The sequence below is a fragment of the Phoca vitulina genome, unplaced genomic scaffold (genome assembly GCF_004348235.1).
Source record: "Phoca vitulina isolate PV1807 unplaced genomic scaffold, GSC_HSeal_1.0 scaffold29, whole genome shotgun sequence".
Lineage (NCBI taxonomy): Eukaryota > Metazoa > Chordata > Mammalia > Carnivora > Phocidae > Phoca > Phoca vitulina.
Window position 1 is genome coordinate 19,314,514 of NW_022589732.1, and position 18,879 is coordinate 19,333,392.

The 18,879-nt window shown below is 51.5% G+C and overlaps 1 protein-coding gene across 1 annotated transcript in view; it reads left to right on the forward strand.

Annotated features, from left to right (window-relative positions):
- Positions 1 to 3,557: 3,557 nt before the first annotated feature.
- Positions 3,558 to 18,879, forward strand: part of ANXA11 (annexin A11) — a 41,638-nt gene continuing 26,316 nt past the window's right edge. The window contains exon 1 of the mRNA XM_032423636.1: positions 3,558 to 3,764. The gene's annotated coding sequence lies outside the window, so the exon portion shown is untranslated. The remainder of the gene's footprint in view (positions 3,765 to 18,879) is intronic.

The following is an 18,879-nucleotide window of genomic DNA, read 5'->3' on the forward strand; positions in this document are numbered from 1 at the left end:
CAATTATGAACTTGTGTGAACCTAATAATTTGTTCTCAAAATTGTAAGGCAAAATGAGATCAAATTATAGGGGAAAATTGGCAAAGCACAATAAAGATAGAAAACGTTAAATCAACCCTCTCGGAAATCAACGGCTTGAACAGAAAAAAACCTGGGGTATAAACAACCTAAATAACTAGGTTAGCAAACTGGATGGAGAAACATATAGAAAGAAGCTTGTGCATTCACAAAAACTGGGACATTAAAAAAAAAAAAAGTCTATCAGGCCACAAAGAGGTCTCACCAAATTCCAAAAATCTCTAAGCATTAAAATTAGAAATCTATGACAAAATGTTTTTTAAAAAACCATGGAAACATGCTTCTAAATAATCCATGAATTAAGGATAAAATCCTACTGGAAAAAAAAAAACCAAAATATTTATAACCGAGAGATAACAAAAGCATGACATGTTAAAACTTGTGATTTGTAGTTAAAGCAGGATGTAGAGGGAGATTTCTAGTCTTAGATACATTTATCAGAGAACAACAACAGAAAGATCTGGAAAATAAGTGACCCAAATGTTCAACTAGAAACCAGAAAAAGAACACCAGGGCAGATCCAAAGAAAGAAGGAACAGAACTACAAAGATAAAAGCAGAAATGAAAGCAGTAGATAATTTTTTTAAAAAGAATGAACATGATTAGAAAAAAAATAGGGGGGCGCCTGGGTGGCTCAGTTGTTAAGCATCTGCCTTTGGCTCAGGTCATGATCCCAGGGTCCTGGGATCGAGCCCCACATCGGGCTTCCTGCTCTGCGGGAAGCCTGCTTCTCCCTCTCCCTCTGCCCCTGCTTGTGGTCCCCCTCTCGCTGTGTCTCTCTCTGTCAAATAAATAAATAAAATCTTAAAAAAAAAAAAAAATAGGGATGCCTGAGTGGCTTAGTTGGTTAAGCGTCTGCCTTTGGCTCAGGTCATGATCCCAGGGTCCTGGGATAGAGCTGGCTTTGGGCTCCTTACTCAGCGGGGAACCTGATTCTCCCTCTGCCTGCCACTCCCCCTACTTGTGCTCTCTCTCTGACAAATAAATAAATTTTTTTAAAAAATAAAAATAATTAAAAGTCGATTGTAAAGTCTGGCCAGACTGATCAGAAGCAGCCTTTCTGGATCCTGTCCTCTACACTTCCATCTCATCATTGACCCCAAGGATCCTTTTTACAAGCCTGTATTTTGTGAGGTATTTGCGATTTATTTGTTTTTCCACTAGAGAACTGCGTTTAGAGCGAAGGAGTTTTCTTTTCTCCCTGTCTCTGGGGCACCCAGCACAGGGCCGGGCACATTGCCTGTACTCAAACACTGTCTGTACAATGACTCAACATCAGAAAGATTATAAAGGTCCTGTACTACTCAGAGCTCTGAAGCACCTGACCGGTTTACAAGGCACTCGCTTCCCCTTACCTCATCTGATGTTTGCATCAGCCCCTAGCAGCGATGAAGCAGTGGTTACTTTACAGATTTTCATAGATCATTTGGAAGATTTTCTAAGCGAGAACACCGAGGCTCAAAGAACGAATCACTTCCAAGTGACAGGACCCAGGTGTTTGCGCACCAAACCTTTTCCCCGACACAAGTGTCCCAACCAAGTCGGAGCTCAACATGACGTTTGTTAAAAATAAATGGTTGAAAGTCACAGAAAGGTGAGCACAGTGGTAGCTATTCACCATCCTGGGCCTTGAAGAGCTCAGTCCTGACGTAGGAAAGTGTGTGCTACACGCAGAAGGAATTCCGCCCCTACTGATTTATTTTTTTTAAGGTGGTATTTAAGGAAGCAATAGCTCATCTACGGAAAAAGTGAGCCGTTCAAAGAAGCTTGCCTTTGAGGCCGCCGGGAGCCGCGGCACGAGCGGCGCCGGTGCAGGGTGTCCAAGCAGAGGCTTGCGTGGGCGCCAGGTGTGACCTTCCCCGACGAAGCCCCCAGCCCAGGGCGCACCAGGCGACAGACGCTCTCTCGGAGCGCCGCGGGCTCGGCGGGGGCTTCGCTCCGACGCCCGCTCCTGATGCGCCGCGGGCACCTCCACCGCGGTAATACCCAAGCCTGGCGGAGTCTCCTGGTGCCACTGACCCTTGGCTCGTCTTCTGCTGGGGGTGGGGGCGGGGTATTTCCTCCGAGTCGCACTGGAGCCTTTGGCTTGAGTTTCACTCTCACCCGCCCACTCATCGCTGAAAAATGCAGTTCAGCCCCGAAAAAGGGCCGCGCCTTTGCGGGGACAGCGGTGTTGCACAGGCCGCGGAAAATGACTGGGTCCCCGAGGTTCGTAGTCGGGCGGCAACTGACTGGCGGAGGGCGCGGCTTCCGCCCGGCACCAGCAACCCTACCCAGAGTCTCCCCTTGGACCTAAGCACCCCGGTCCCTCCCTCTCTGTGCGCTCTGAAAATGGAAATAGGACCAGCAGTGCTGTTCGCAATAGCCCCAAACCGACAGCAACCGAAATGTCCTTCCCTAAGGACCTAGGTGACACGCACGTTTGCGCACCCCTTGGGTCCTTGGGAAGAACCAAGTAGAACAAGGTGCGCTTGCATGGAAAGACCCTCCAAGATGTAGTGAGTAAAAAAGCATGTCACAGAAAAATACTGCAACACCGTTTTAAACAGTACATCTAGGTGAGTATATACACACATAGAGTGCTGCAGAGAGAAAGATCTGGAAGGGCACACCTAAAAGTGAGCTGGAAGAGTAAAGTGTGAATCTGTTTCTAAAAACTGCTTTTAAACTACCATATATTCATTTATTATCCGTGAGAGCTTTTTTTTCCTCAAAAATAAACTCTTTTAGAACAGTTTTATATTTACAGAAAAAATGAGAAGTTAACACTTGGTTTCTTCTATTATTAGCATTTCCTATTAGCATGGTGCTTTTGCCACTGTGAAGGAGCCAACAGTGATGCTTTATTATTAACTGACGTCCATAGTTTATTTAGGTTTCCTTAGTTTTTCTCTAATGTCCTTTTACCAGGATCCCCTCCAGGATGCCACACTACATTATTTTCCTATCTCCTTAGGCTTTTCTTGGCTATATTCTTGGGAGGAAGACCACATGGGCACATCGTATCACTAATGATTTATCTCTCTTGACGTTGACCTTGATCACTTAGCTAAGGTAGTTTGTCGGGTCTCTCCACTATAAAGCTACTCTCCCCACCCCCACCTCCATACTGTTGCATGACCTTCCTATTGTGGAAAGCGCTCTTTACCTGAAGGAGAGTCGCTAACAACGGTACACAGGGCTGGAGGGGGCTTGGGGAATACCCACCCGGAGAACGCGGCTCAGGGCGCGACTGACGGAGGAGGCGGGCGTAGCTGGGGGCTCCTCGCCGACCTCCCGGCACCGGCGGAATACCCTCCCGGTCCAACAGCGCCAGAAGGCCTGCGATTTGTCCCCCCGCCCCAGGAAGCGTCTCTCTGCGGGTTAGCCCTCCAGGAAATCACCTGGGGGCGGGACCGCGCTCCGGCCCCACCCCTCGCCCCGCCCTGCCCCCAGCGCGAGAGGCTCCGCCCCGGGGCGCGCTGGGCCGCCGCCGAGTTTTCCGCCCCGCAGGCTCCTCCTCCGGCCCGGCCCTGACGGTTGCGGCGCTCGAGGAGTACCCCGAGTGCCCCGAGAGCCGGAGTGGGACAGAGCTCCAGGCCGACCGAGGCGCCGCGGCCGGGACGCCCGCGGAGACAGCCGCCGCTGCCCGCGGCCCCGTTCGCCCCTCGCGGCCCCCACCCCTGTGGTCAGTGGCCAGTGGCCCGGTAAGTGAGGGCTCCCCGGCCCGCCGGAGGCACGGAGCGGGGCGGCGGCAAGGGACCGGGTGGCGGCAGAGCGCCGCGGCCCGGCCGGTGAGCCCCGGACCCGCCCCGCGCCGGCTCCCGCCGCGGCCCTGCGGCTTCCAGGTTGCACGGCGGCACGGCGGTTGGGGGGGTGGGGGAGGATGGTGGTGTCGGGCTGTCGGGCTGGGTCCCGACGGGCTGCGTCGGCCCGGCTGCCCTGGGTCGATCGGCCGCGGGGGGCTGCCCTCCCTGTGGGGTGGGCGGTGCACAGGCCGGCCCCCTGTGGCCAGGGCCTCGTGACTGTGCTGCGCGGCTGGGGTCGGGGGTTCAGCCGCTCCTGGGTGGGCGTGGGACGACTGGGTGAACTTGCGACCAGGTGAACCTGCGACCAGAAGGCGACTGGCTGGTATGGGGATGGCCGGTGGCCCGGGCCCCTCAGACCCAGCCGAGTTCTCGAGAGTGTAGGTGCCCTTCCGGCTTGTGCTAAGGAGAGCTCGCAGAGGCTGGCTTCATGAACTTTCCTCCTGAACCGGGAGGACGCAAATCCTGGGAGCTGCTGCTGTTGGAGATTATTTGTAAGGCCCTTTGAGAGAATGCGGAACCATCCCGGGCGCTGTGTTCACCTGTGTGTTTACCCTCTCTGACTTTCCCCTTGAGCTACAGTTTCAGGGAGGGATTCTTGAACTCTTCTCTCTCCCTGGGCTCTACCTAGCCTGATGAAGGCTTAAAAGGGCAGAAACCCAGTTTATTGGTTTAAAGGACAGTTGCAAAGTTCCCCTTCAGAGGAGAGAAGTTAAGCTAGCCAGTTCTAGCCCAAGCAAGTTACAGTTGGTCCCCAGGGACATTTCTCTCCGCTCCCCCCCATCAGTGACCTTGCTTTGCTTTGGGTATCCAAGGTAGCCAGCCACTCTGCTCTCTCTCCCGATCCCCTCTCCCCCACGCTTTACTGCTGGCTGCCCTGACCAGGGATGAGCCTCTTCCCTGCTCCCACAACAGGAACAAAAGCTTGCAGGGGAGGGCAAGGCTGGGTCCAGGAGCTGGACAGGCAGGGTGTGTTCTTTTGCTCACTCCTAAATGGCTCTCATTATGTTCCTTCATTCCTTCCTTGCTTCAGTCCATTGTTGGGGATTCCAGGAAGATTAACAGTGCTCCTTCCCTCAAGGCACACTCCTGTGCTTCTAGGTGGTCCCTGACAAGACAGACCAGGTGAGGTGCCAGGGAAGTCTGTTGCCCCTGGCATTGGGTGCTCAGTACCTCAGGGTCCTGCATCCCTCCATAGTCTTGTCTCTTACTAGTCTCTGTGCCTCGGTTTCCTCATCTTTAAAGTGGGAGTAATAATACCTACGTGACAGGGGCATTGTGAGGATTAAATGAGTTAATACTTTACAACCATACAGCCCAGACACTGAGCTGAGATGGTGACTGTTAGGCCATACCTGTGTGTTTTAGGTGGATGTCATCCACATGGGGTAAAGCTTACGGCAGGGCCTGGGACAGAAGTGTCAACAATAATAATACAGTAGTAATAGCTGTCGTTTCTTTCCTGCAGCTGGAGGTCCAAATTGAACTGCTCTCCTGCTAGTTCCTCTGTTGTAGTTCATGTTGTTCTGCCCTCCTGGAATGCCCTCCTCCCCCATCTCTGCCCATGATTCCCCACCCTCCTGGGAGCCATCCAGGGGCCTGCTCCTAGCAGGAAGGGCCAAGACATACTCTGAGCCCACGCAGCCCTCCACCTCCACTCCTTTGGCATCACTTCTCCCTACTTGCCTTGCTTAGTATTTGTATGGCCACGTGTCTTATCTCTGCCCTGTCCTTTGTCTTTGGACGGCAGGGGCTGTTTCTTACTCCTCTCCTGGTCTCACAGCACCCAGGACAGGCCTTGCCTAATATATGTGCTCAGCAGAATTTCACTGCGCATAAGAGGCAGGCCCAGAAAGTAAGGTTTTCCTTGATCTTAGACCTTGAAGGCTGGGTTTGAGTAGGCAACAAAAGAGAGCCTGAGATGGAAATAGTCCAGATTGAGAGGTGGCAGTAGGGGCTGCCTGAGAGGCCCCTTTGATTCCCTTATGGAGCCAGGGCAAGGGTAACAGATAGGGCCCACCCTGGATTGCTGGACCTAGAAGGCCAAGATCGATTAGCGATGCCTTGCTCATGTGATTCTGGGGAGGATGGGTAGTTTGGAGTGACAGGAGTAAGAATCCAGCCAGAATAGGTTAGTGTGGGTTCTTGGGAATTCACTGCAGTACAGAGAGACAAAAAGCCGGTGTAGGCAGGAAGTGAATGTAGAAAGGAAATCTGCACCGAGTGCTGGGGATCTGTGCAGAGAACCCAGGGCCTTTCTAGAGCTCTCTCCCTCCTTCCTCTTGGATTCACCTCCTTCGTTCCTCTCTCCTTAAGCCTGAGGCAGCTTCTGGCACTTGATCCCATGGGGGGGGGCACTCGGGGAAGAGTCTGTGTGCTGGTGTGCTTCACAGTCCCAGCCAAGCAGGCAGACTCAGGTCTTTCTGGACTTTTCCCTACAACACCTATTGATGCCATTGTCCCCTGGTGCATCAGGAATTTGAGTGATCCTGGATAGGAAAGCTCTTAGGGGAAATGAAGAAACTGAAGTTTCTTTGTTGGGAATTTGCAATTTTACAAGGAGTTGTTGAAATTCAGTGGAGCTTTCTAATAATGGCTGAAACCACACCACAGTAGGCCTGCTGACCCTGGCCCCAGCACCGCATGAAATGAGGGTCTGATGTCACCCGGTGGTTTGAATTTGGGAGGATCCTAACAGTACATAGGGCCCTAACAGTAACTCGAACACGCTGATGGGAGAAAGTAATGGGTGAGGGCAACCGAGGACTCAGGAATCAAGAGTTCTCATCCGTTTTGGGTCACTGGGACAAGTTGTGGAGCCACACAGGGTCCCAGTGTTCTGGATGGTAAAATGCCTACCTCATATGGTTGTTTGCAGAATCTGGTGAGATGTTTGCGGAGGGGGTTTAAGATCAGTCAGGGTGTGATCATGACAATGTTAATCTCTTGGGTGCATTACTGCAAGAACCCTTGAGATGGGCTGGAGTGTGCAGACGGCTGACGCCTGGCTCTGTGATCCCTTAGTGTCTGATCTTCCAGGGGCTTGTGCTCCTGAAAGTCCCACTGCCTCAGCAGAAAAGAAGGGAAGAATTGCTCCTGAAATTGCAAGGGAAGTCTGGTGTCCCCAGCCTTTGTCACCTGGAGCTTGGGGGGAGGCTGGCTGGGAGGATCATGAGCTGAGATGAATCGGAATGAAGGTGGAGAGGAGAAACCCAGAGGGGCTTAGCTGGGCAGGGGGAGCATGTAGCAGATTAAGCCTGGGAGTGGCATCTCTGGGGGGGAAAGGGTGTTAATGTGTGTGTGGGGGGCTGCTGGTGATAGCAGATGTGAGTTTGCCGTGTTCACCTAAAAGGTCACGGCTATTTTTAGGAAGTGGGTGACAAGGCATGTTTCTGTTGAACCAACATTAATGAGTACCCACTGTTTGCCAGGCCCTATGCTACGTGCACAAAAGCACCAGTCCACCCCACCCACCCTAGGTTGTCTGCCTGGATTCCCCAGAGACATGGGATACTGGATGAGAACCAGGTCTGGAGGGTGGGCAAGATCATGATCGTGAATTCAGTTTTGGACATGGAGCATTTGAGGTGCCATCGGGGAACCGAGTAGGCAGCTGTGTCTGGGCTAGAGAGACATTTTTATCTGCTATAAAGACATTGTATCTGCTATAAAGGACATGATGAGATTGAAGAACTCACCTTGAACAGCTGAGTAAAGGAACTGTGAGCCCAGGAAGGAGCTAGAAAAAGAGCAGTCCGTGAGGGGGAAGGAAGAACCGGACAGTGTGAGGTCACAGGAGCCAGGGCGAGTCCACTTCAGTAGGAGGGAGTGGCCGGTGGTGGCTGTTGTTGCTGTGGGAAGTGACAAGGGGGACACGCAGCACGTTAGCTATGGCTGTTCTGCTGGGGTGTTGGTGTAGAAGCCAGATCGGAATGAATGGGCGGAGGAGTTGCAGGAGTGCAGATCTGGCCATGCTGAGTGTAGACGAGCTTTGAAGGGAAGGAGAGGGACTGGGTGGTGCTGGGGGAGACCCGCACTGAGGGGGTGTTTGTTTCCGTTTCTCAGCTCATCCTTTTCCCATTCCACCCGGAGGAGTTAGCAGTGTGGGTGGCCTGCAGCCCAGGGGTCCCCCCTCCATCCCTCTGTGTGGTAGGGACACAGGCACCTGTAAAGGTTTGCTTCTTCTTCTTCCTTTTTTTAAAGATTTTATTTATTTGAGAGAGCGAGAGAGAAAGCACAAGCAGGGGGAGGAGGAACAGGAGAAGGAGAAGCAGACTCCCCACTGAGCGGGGACCTCCAATGCAGGGCTCGATCCCAGGACCCTGGGATCATGACCTGAGCCGAAGGCAGACGCTTAACCGACTGAGTCACCCAGGGGTCCTTGTAAAGGTTTGCTTCTTTCACAGAATGGATTCATGCTGCACACCTTACTCCGCAGCTTGTGGTTTTGATTAGTTTATCACGGGCAGTAACTCTGGGTGAGCGGTGCTCAGGGTCAGTAGCCACTGTAGAATGTTCTATAGTACAGAGGGACCACAGTTTATACAACCTTTCCCTTATTGATGGGTGTTGAGACCACTGACTGTTTTTATAATTTGAAATAGTATTGGAATAAACAACCTATAGGACCCTGATTGGGATGTCATTGAATGTATTTATAAGGAAGAGTTGACATTTTTATATTAACTTTTCCAAATCAGGGACAGATTACAGGCCTTGTAATACATCTTTAGTAGATATTATGAATGGTATTCCAACTGGATTTGCTAACCAGATAATTTTTTTGTATCCTTTCCACTTTTTTTCTGTTTCTTGGTCATTAATTTCAACCTTTATCATTATTCATTCCTTTGTACTTTTGGCTTGTTTTGTTGCTCCACTTTTAATATCTAAATTGGTTCGTTTATATTTTTAGTCTTTTACTTTGATTTAAAAAGCATGTAAAGTGGGGCGCCTGGGTGGCTCAGTCGTTAAGCATCTGCCTTCTGCTCAGGTCATGATCCCAGGGTCATGGGATCGAGCCCCGCATCGGGTTCCCTGCTCAGCGGGAAGCCTGCTTCTCCCTCTCCCACTCCCCCTGCTTATGTTCCCTCTCTCACTGTGTAGCTCTCTGTCAAATAAATAAATAAAATCTTAAAAAAAAAATAAAAAGCATGTAAAGCTCAACATTTTTCATGTGTAGACAGCTCTAGCTGGTGGGCCTTTGAAAGGCTCACCATTCTGTTCCTTTATGGTCACCATGTAGATCAGGGATTTTTTTTTTTTTTAAGTTTGTTTGTTTATTTAAGTGGTCTCTACACCCAACACAGGCCTCAAACTCATGACCCTGAGATCAAGAGTCACACATTCTTCCAGCTGAGCCAGCCAGCTGCCCTGCCATGTAGATCGGTCTTGATCCAAGGATGTTTTAGAAGACAGCATCCTGAATTTCTAAGTGGTTTTGTGGGGAGTATGATCACATTTTAATGTGGACTGCTGGTTTTATTGGGTTATGATTAGTGAATGTGATCAGCAAAATTTCTTCTCGCTGGGCTGTATTAAGATTTTCTTTGTGGCAACTATATGATCCATACCAGCAGGTTTCACGGACAAGAAAGGCTATGTATTCTCTGTGGGGCACAGACTGTAGATGTATCTGTTAACTTGAGCTTGCCTGCCTTTCCTTGCGTTATTGGTCTGTCATTCTGAGAGGTGTTCCAAAAATTCTCACTATAATCTCTATTTAAGTCAGGCTGTACTTATATTTGTTCTAGATGTAGTAATCTGACATCCATGCTTGGTGTATGCAGGTTTATCAAGCTTATCTTTGCGGATTGTACTTCGTGTCATTTGTTGCTTATTTAATGCTTTTGGCCTTTGGCCTTACGTGCCACGTTATCTGTGTTTTAGGAGACTATATTGCCAAGGGTCTGGGAAAATCCTTTCTTCTTTACAGACCTAAAATGAACAAATAAGTGTATTTTGTAAGACAGTAAGTGAAAGGCTCAGAAACATAGAGGCAGGCATCAGCCAGAGGGTTTACACCAGGGCCTGTTTCAGTTCAGACTTATGGAGAGCAAGTGGTGCTCGGGTCTCCCCCACCTGCTTCTCAGCTCCCCGATTGTCATGAAATAATCCGGTCCCAGTGGTCCCCACGATAGTCAACTTCTTAGGAGGGATGGGTATAATAATAATTGCCTGCAAGCTCTGGGGACAGACCCAGGTACTACTTCTCTCCCTTTGTGGTTCTTGCTCCTTCCTTTGCATCTACAGCCAGGGACAGCTCTGACTGGCAATTACACTGTTCCTTCCTCGTTTGCGACAGCACAGGGCCTTTCTCCATTCTGCAAGGGATGTGACAAAATAGTCAGTACACAAAAATGTCCCAAGGCCAAATGTGAGCTATGAAGACTTGGGCCCTGGCCTGGGTGGCTCAGTCAGTTGAACATCCGACTCTTGGTTTCGGCTCGGGTGATGATCTCAGGGTCGTGGGATCGAGCCCTGTGTTGGGCTCCAGGGTCAGCGGGGAGTCTACTGGAGTTTCTCTCCCTCTGCCTACCCCCTCTAAAAAAAATAAAAAATAAAGACTTGGGCTCCCAAGTCTTAGGCTCTTTTCTGTGCTTGTGTTTTAAGTCACATCAATGGGTTTGAGGGAAAATCCTAGTGAGTAGTGTCAAAGTCCTGTGTTTTCAGGTAAAGGCAAGTGGCTGAAAATGGACTAGAAAAAAACCTCAGCCTGCTGAGGCAGGATTGTTGAAAAGTCCCCAACATATATTTAATATAAATATTTCCACTTCTCATTTTCCTTTGTGTTTACTTAGTATGTCTTTGCCAGCCCTTAATTTTTAATCTTTCTTTTTCAGTGTTGGGGCACCTGGGTGGCAATCTGTTGAGCGTCCAACTCTTGGTTTCAGCTCAGTTCATGATCTCAGAGTTGTGGGATCGAGCTCCATGTCGGGCTCCACACTGAGTGTGAGCATGGAGCTTGCTTGAGATTCTCTCTCTTCCTCTCCCCTTCCCCTGCTTGTGCGTTCTCTCTCTCAAATAAATAAATCTTAAAAAAAAAAAAAAGACAAAATGTTTCTTTTGTGCGCAGCACATGACTGGGGTTGGAGGATGGCAAAAGGCAGTGATAACAAACCAAATTTGGTGGTTTCTGTCTTTGACAGAGAATTCAGACTGTTCACATACCAGATTTTCTTGATTTTATTCCTTGCATCTTGTTTTCTGTTTATTATTTATTATACTTAGGTGTTATTTCTGTCCTGATTTCTGCTGACTTGGGTAGGTTTCTCATCATCCCTCTTCCCTACCTCTCCTACATTACGATTCAGGTTTGGTCGTGGATTAAGAGAGGAGCTCCCCTCTCTCTTCAGAAATTGGAGGCCAGGGTCAATGTCTGCTCCATGAGGTCGTCCTGGCACCAGGCTCCTTGTGTAAAATTGCCCCCAGCATTCTCTAGGGCTGAGGTTTTCAAATGTGAGCATATGTAAGAATAATCGGCAAGGTTTGTTAAAACACAGATTTCTGGGCCCCACCCTTAACGGCTCTGATTTAGGAAGTCTGGGCTGAGGCCTGGGAATCTTCATTTTTGACAGCCACCCCCGCTGTTGCATCCACGTGGGGACCATCCCGGATAGCACTGCTCCAGGGGCTTCCCTTCACCCATGTGACCCGGGGCAGCTGACTTGCAGGGCCGGGCCCTGCCTGGTTACCAGGGAGGCTTGGAAACTAGTCCTTATTTGAGGCTACCGTGTGCCAGGCAACGGTTTGTGTTCTGTGCCGGAAGTAAGAGAGGGCAGATGGTTGCAGGGGACAACCAGAAGTTCCTGGGACACCACCCACTGCTGTCCTTAATTTGAAACTCCTGCTGCACTTAATTTGAAACTTCAGCCTTGCCATCGGCCAAGCCGGTATTCCTTAGGCCAGGAAGCGGGAATGGCCTGTCGCAACGGTGGCAAAGCCAGCAGGCAGCGCGGGGCATGGCCGCCGCCGACCCCGTGGGCTGGCACACGAACGGCCAGTAGCTGCTGCCACCGCTTTGCTGAGGCTCTGAGGACCCTCGCTCCTTCTAGGCTGCCCCCCCCACCCCGCCCCGGAGTCTTCTCATTTTGTCTTTCCCAGGGTAGCCTTTACATTTCCCCAGCCGGGGGGGGGGGGGGGGCACCCAGAAGGGAGCTGAGTGGAGGGAGCCGGCGTGGGCCGTGCCTGCGTGGGCCGTGCCTGCGTCCGACCGGAAGGCCGGAGACATGCTTCCGGTCTGTGTCCTGCCTCCAGCCAATCCTGAGACGGCAGGCAGATGCCCTCTGCCCTCGGGGCCTCGGCTCCCCACCGTAGTGAAACAGGCCGGTTGAAGCAAATGATTTCATGAAGGCCACTTCCAGGTCCAGTATTGTAGGATTCCTGTGTAAGCCAATGCCAGGGCACCGGGAACTGACTTTTATTTCTAGGACATGTCTTTCAGAACTGGCTCGCTCAAGTTCAGCCCTGTGGTAAGGCTTCAACACTACTCCATTGCTCCTCGCCCAGCCTCCCTTGTCCGGAGCATCTCCAGGCTGCTCAGCCCCAGGTGCCAGCCCTCCGAGGGCAGTCTGAGGCACGGCCTGGCTAATGATTGACGTCGGCTCCGGCGAGTCTTACTTCATGGCCTGTGGGTGGGGAGTTCAATGATTAACAGCACCTTGTGCAGGCTTTTTGTTCAGTGCCTGGGAAAATATGGTCAGGGTTGTGGAGTGCTGCCTGGGGCTCTCTGGCTTGTTTCTGTGGCTTCATGGCACTGTGCCCGCACCCGAGATGTAAGGCAGATCCCCATGAGGGCAGGGCCCTGGGGCTCTGCCGTCCCTCCAGCGGATGAGGCCACTTACGCCCTTCCTAGCAGAGTTAGGGATGTTCATACACCCTCAAAACACTTGCGGTCCTGCCTTGCTTGGTGTGGGAGGGAGAGAAGAGACTGTCCTTGCTGTGTCGTCCTCTCTACCCCCGGAATTCCTGAGCCTATGCCCCAGAAGCTCTGACCAAAGAGGCCATCAGAACAGGTGCCACCCAGGATGTGGAAGAGATGAATCAGGGTCCACTGGTGTCCGTCACCGTGGCCAGCCCTGTGCGAGCCAGTGGCAGGAAGGGGAGAGGCCTGTCCTACAGCCTGGGCTCTGCCTCTTGCACTGAGAGGCCTAAGAAATCGTAATTCTGGCTCTGACACCAGTTGGGTGTGTGACCCTGGCTTGTCAGTATCATCTCTAAGCCCTGGTTCCCTTGAGGTGGTCATATCTATCTTGTAGGAACATTGTGAAGATGAATGAGGTGATATATAATGAGGTAATACATGTCTCGATCATAGGTATTGGGAAAAGGGGAGTATTGTTCGTATACTAGAGGATATAGAAAACATTTTAGGCCAAGTGCTAATAAGTTCCAGGAAGAGCAATCATTAGGGGTGGAGAGATCACGGTGGGCTTCCTGAAGGAGGTGGGGCTCTGTCTTGGCTAAAGGAAGGCCAAAATTGACACAGGCTTAAGGAAGGCATAAAGGAGCCAAGGAAGACAGACCGGGTAGAGGGAACTGACTGAGCAGAAGTCCTGAGGATAGAAAGTGCCAGGATAACACGCTGACTGAGCCACAAGCATGTAGTTCCTGTGATTCTTTCCATCACACATACACCTCCAGGAACCTGCCATTTTCTTGCCATGGCACAGTGTAACTCTTGGCCCAGGGCCCTTTGGCAGAGCTTAGGATCCCCCCTGCACAGGGGTAAGCCCATGCCTGAGATCTGAAAGAGAATCTTCTCTACTGTGATCTGTAGGCTCGGGATCTCTTTCCACTTCCAGCAGCAAAAGATTGGCCGGAGACTTTGTCACCCTTAGAAGAGAAGCTGCTGGTAAGTGTTATTTGAAGGAAAGGTTTCCTGGGGATTCTAGGTGAGGCTGGGGGGCCTTAACCAGTTGGTACTGGAATAGATACTCTCTCGTGTCTTCTAGGTTTGAAGGGACTGAGCTTCTCCCAAGCCATTTGAACAGGCACTCCCTGCTGCCTTGCATCCTAGTCCTCCCCATCACCCCTCTTCCCCCAATTCACTGTGAGAGAGGACCTGTGACAGGCTATGGGCTTTCGGATGGCTCGTTGCCTCTTAACTGGCAGGGCCCTGGGTGATGTCATCTGTCCCTTTGACTACACGTGCAGGTGCCTGCAGGGAGAGCCCAGCTTGGGACGGTGGGCAGCTGAAGTAGGCACACCTAGCTGAAGGGGTAGTCACTGCCTCCCTGCTGTGTGCTGCCACAAGGAAATGTAGGACCTGTGTTGCCAGATCTCCTATTTTCCATTAAAAAAAAAATTTAAGTCAGGCCCAGCTCTTTTATAGCCCCCTCCCCTCCCCCCCAGGAAATAAATATGAACTTCAAAACCCTCACGGAGCCCCAGGTTTTAGGCAGCACAAGTCCACAACCACGGACCCCTTGCAGGCTCACCCATTTAATAAGTGAGAGAGAAAGATGCCCAGAAGAGCCTTAGGTTGGTCAAAACCCATCAGAGAGAAGCCAGTTCTCTAGACTCTTCTCCCACCTTCCTCTCCCAAAGAATGCATTTCCTGATCTCTGCCATAATCTCCATTCTTCCTAGGAATGGCTCTTAAACCCCTTGTGGGTAACTTCCTGCAACTGCTCTATTGTATTTATGTTCCCAGGCAGAGGGAAAGCCTGCTGCAGGCCAGGACTTTTGTTTTATCCTCTTCTTTCCCCAGGTAGCCTAGCCCAGCCCTGGGTGCCTGTCTGAGCACTGAAGTGGAATTACTGTGAAGATAATGGAATGTAAGCTTCAGCTTCAGGAGGCCCCTCCCCCCACCTCACTTGTCAGGGAAGGGTCCTAGCAGTGAATTCGCAGAGTCCTAGCAATGTTGTGTATTCATTTTCTTAAAGAAGACCCCCAAAAATCGTATGAGCTCCAGGCCCCGCAAAACTGGGACCGACCCCTATAGATGCGGTGACTGGTTGGCATCCTGTCTTTTGGACAGTGAGCTCTTATTTTGGGGACAGGAAGTGGGGGGTCCTGGGCCAGCCCTCCTAGGATCTTCCTGTGTCACATGGGCATGTCACTTCCTCCTCTCTGGTTGTCAGTTTCCGCCTTTGTGAAATGAGAGCCGAGGTGGCGTGGGTAGGAATGAACTGACATTGCTAGGGCTGAGTGAGCTCCCGTGCTCCAGCTGCGTGGTCCTGGCGGGTTGGGGTGTGATTGCCCCGCCCGTGTAGACTACACTGCCAACCTTTGCCCTCCCCAGAGCATTTGCATTGCTGGCTGGGTGTGTCTGGCCTGGCCACACACAACCTCTCACAGCCCCGAGCTTCACCATGGTGATTCGTGTTGACGGATAATACAAGGGAGCAAAGCTTTATTGAGCTTTTATTCCCAGACCTGCAGGAGAGGCAAGCACCTGGTCCTTCCTTTCTCAGTTGGAATAGTTGATTTTGTGGTCTTGGTGGTTTATTGCTTCCCTTGTCAAAGGAAGCCTCCTGGGTTACGTAGACTTGCGCACGGATCTTTTATAGAAGGAGAGCAGAGGCCTTTTCAGAGAGAACACCATAGAAGGATCTGGAAGGAAGGAGATCACTGTCCGTGTTAGTTTTCTGTTGTTGCCATAACAAATTACCACAGACTTAGTGGCTTAGAATCACACAACTTATTTTGGTGGTAAAATATACATAACATAAAATCTACCATTTTCAGCATTTTTTAAAAAAGCGTGTAGTTCCAAGGCACCAAGGACATTCACACTGTTGTGCAGCCATCAGCAGCACCCATCTGTAGAACATTTCCATCTTCCCCAACTCAAGCTCTGTCCATGAAACAGAAGCTCCCCAGAACCCCCTCCTCCCCACCCCCCGCCACCACAGTCCTCTCCATCTGCATTGGGCTGCTCCAAGCACCTCCCAGGAGTGGAATCACACAGTGTTTGTCTGTCCGTGATGGGCTGATTTCTCCGCGCGATGTCCTGTCGTAGCACCTGTTTCAATCTCCTTCCTTTTTAAGGCCGAATAGTATTCTCTTCTGTGTTCTACACCGCGTTTTGTTTATCCATCCCTTTGGATGGACATTTGGGTGCTTTCCACCTTTGGGCACTTATAAATACTGCTGCTGCAAGCTGTGGTCTCCATAGGTTCGGGGCCCTGCTTTCGGGTAAGTGCACCCGCCGTACTGTTTGCCACAGCAGCTGAGCTGTTTACCACACCACATTTCTGTCTGACACTCTTGTCTCACGCATCTCCTGGTGTTTGTGGGTGGGGTGGTATCTTTTCTGGAGGCTCTGGAGGAGAATGCACCCTCGTCTTTTGCAGCTTCTAGAGGCCATCTGCATTCCTTGGCTCGTGGCCGCTTCCTCCATGGTTGGAATCCCTCTCATGCTTCGGATCTCTCCTCCTCATTTTTTCTTTCCATCCTTAATCAACCGGGAAGGGGTCTCTGCTCAGGAAAGGACTCATGTAATTAGGTTGGGCCCACCTGGATAGTCTAGGAGACCCTCCCCATCTCAAGATTGGCAATCTTCACCACACCTGTGAAGTCCCTTTGGCATGTCAGTCACATGTTCATAGACTCTGGGGGATCAGGGTGTAGACTGTCTGGGATATTTTTTTTTTTTAAGTTTTTTTTAATTTATTTGAGAGGGAGAGGGAGAGAGAACCCCAAGGAGGCTCCGTGCTGAGCATGGAGACCAACACTAGGCTTGACCCTATGATCCCAAGATCACGACCTGAGCCAAAACTAAGAGTCAGATGCTCAACTGACTCCGCCCCCTAGGCGCACCTGGGATATTTTTGAAGGACCTCATCAAGGAACCTGATGGTGCCCTGATCTCGGGCCTTGAAAAGCCCTCCGCTGCACCCCTTCTCCTCAGCATTGTCCTGAGACACCCCATAATCGTACAGTTGGTGAGGCATACTCCTACTATGTGGGCTGGACACCTGATACCAGACACTGAACGATTTGGGTGTATGTCCAGGATCTTTAATGACCCTTTCCAAACATCAGAGCCTGTCCTCTTTGGCCACTTGGGAGAGACCAGCGCTGTGTGAGTTGGTCACAGAGTTAAGAGAGCTGTCCCATACTTTACAAAGATCTTTTCTTTTTTTACTTCATTCAGTCCTCATATAACTCCAAGGGAGGTGGGCTGGTCATATCTTTGCAGACAGCATGGAAGTTCAGAGAGATAAAGTTACCCCGGGAAGGTCACGTAGCAAGTGGTAGAGCCGGGACCCAGACCATAGGTTCCAAGCTAATGCTTCTGAGGGAACAAGTTAAAACTAACGGAGCACCTACTACTGTATGCTGATACACTCCATGGGGGGTAGCTTTATATGTGTGTATCAGTGTATCCAATCCTACAGCCACTTAGTAAGATAGATAGATGTGTCTTCCCCAATTTTACAGGTAGCAAAGAAGGCTCAAAGAGGTCAGGCAACATGTCCAAGACCACAGAGCCAGCAAGTGGTAGAGCTGGACTTGGAATCATCGTCCTTGGACTTGAAACCCTGTGTGTCACCCTAGTTCCTCCGCAGCAGTGTTAGAAGATACTATCAGAGCTGTGTGGGCTGTGGGTAAAATGCATACAGCAGAGCCGAGAAGTTTCCTGTGACTGTCCTGTGATATTTGTGGCTCTTGATGGGGGAGCGTGGGTTGTTGTGATGATGGGGAACAGGTTTAGAGTGTGGGAGAGAGAGTCATTGACGGTAGAAGGCCCCACAGAGTATCTGGGGTTGGACGTTGGTGTTGCTTAGACTGCATGACCGGAGATGAGCCACTCGGCTGCCCCTTTCCCCACCCAGAGGAGGGAGGGGTCCAGGGAAGGAGCTCCCCCAGTTCCCTCCGGGCCAAGCCACTGAAAGTTGTGTTGTACAGACAGTGACCGCTGCAGGGCATGGAGGTGCTGCACCCCGGGGGCCCAGGTGATCCTGGAGAAAGGGCGCTTGGGCTGGACTTGGTGGGAAAGGGAGGGACTTGAGAGCTAAGGGGGCGGCCAACAGGGCTCAGGCACCCCCGGCACTGGTTAACATCTGCCGGCCCCTCCTGCTTCGCTTCTCAGGTGGTCCTGGGAGAAGCCCCTTCTGCCAAGGTGTCACTGGGAGCAGTCTCCCCCAGGCGGAAGTGGTGAAACACAGACACAGACCTCTCTCCTCGGCCTGCACTGCACTTGGAAACACAACCCACAATTTCCCTTTTTGGGGTGGGGGGTGTTTCCTTAGGGCCTGACCACAACTTGGACTTGTCACTGCCACTGTGTCTGTCACAAGAACCTTGGCATCTGCAAGGACCGAGGCCTGAGGCCTCGTCACGTTTTGGGCTTGGGTGTGAGCCGATGTTGACACCATGTATGGGTTCACCTTCATTTTCCATTGCTCAGAAATCCCAAATTGGGATTGGCCTTTGACTAAGTTCTGGCCCTTCCGGAAGCCGGTTTTGTGTGGTGTTGGGGGAACCCTCCTGTGAACAGGAAGGAGCCAGGTTTGTGGGAGAGCTGTGCTGTGGAGGGGTGGGAGGGAGACCCACGAGCACAGACTGGTGTGTGAAAGTGGTCACTCTTGCCTCGCTCCTCCCCATAGAAGTGCGGACAGCAGGTGCCTGGGTGCCTGCAGGCTGGAGCTTTGTGCAGGGACGAGGGGGCTGCTTCTCCGGATCCCTCCTCGCGGGCAGTTTCTTCTCCAAGAGGCCTTTTCAGAGGTGCTTCTCGCTGCGCACCCGGCCTCCCACTGCCACATCCGCTTCTTGCCTCGGCTTCCCTGGCCCCTACCATTCCTGGGGCTTGGACCGGGCCCCCGGGCACCCAGGCATGCAGAAGGGAAAGAAAGAAAACTTCGCCAGTTCCCTGTAGGTGGACTCCCCCTTGGACTGCCCCTTGGGGAGATGGGAGCATCCACCACAGCTGCTCCCAAGACCTACTGCTCCAGGGCTGGGTGTGGTGTGGGAGAATGAGCTGGTGGGGGGCTGGCTTCCCCTCGTCACACCCTCTGCCCCCACCTCTGGTGTTACTCCCCGACTCCACATCCTCTCCCTGCACTGC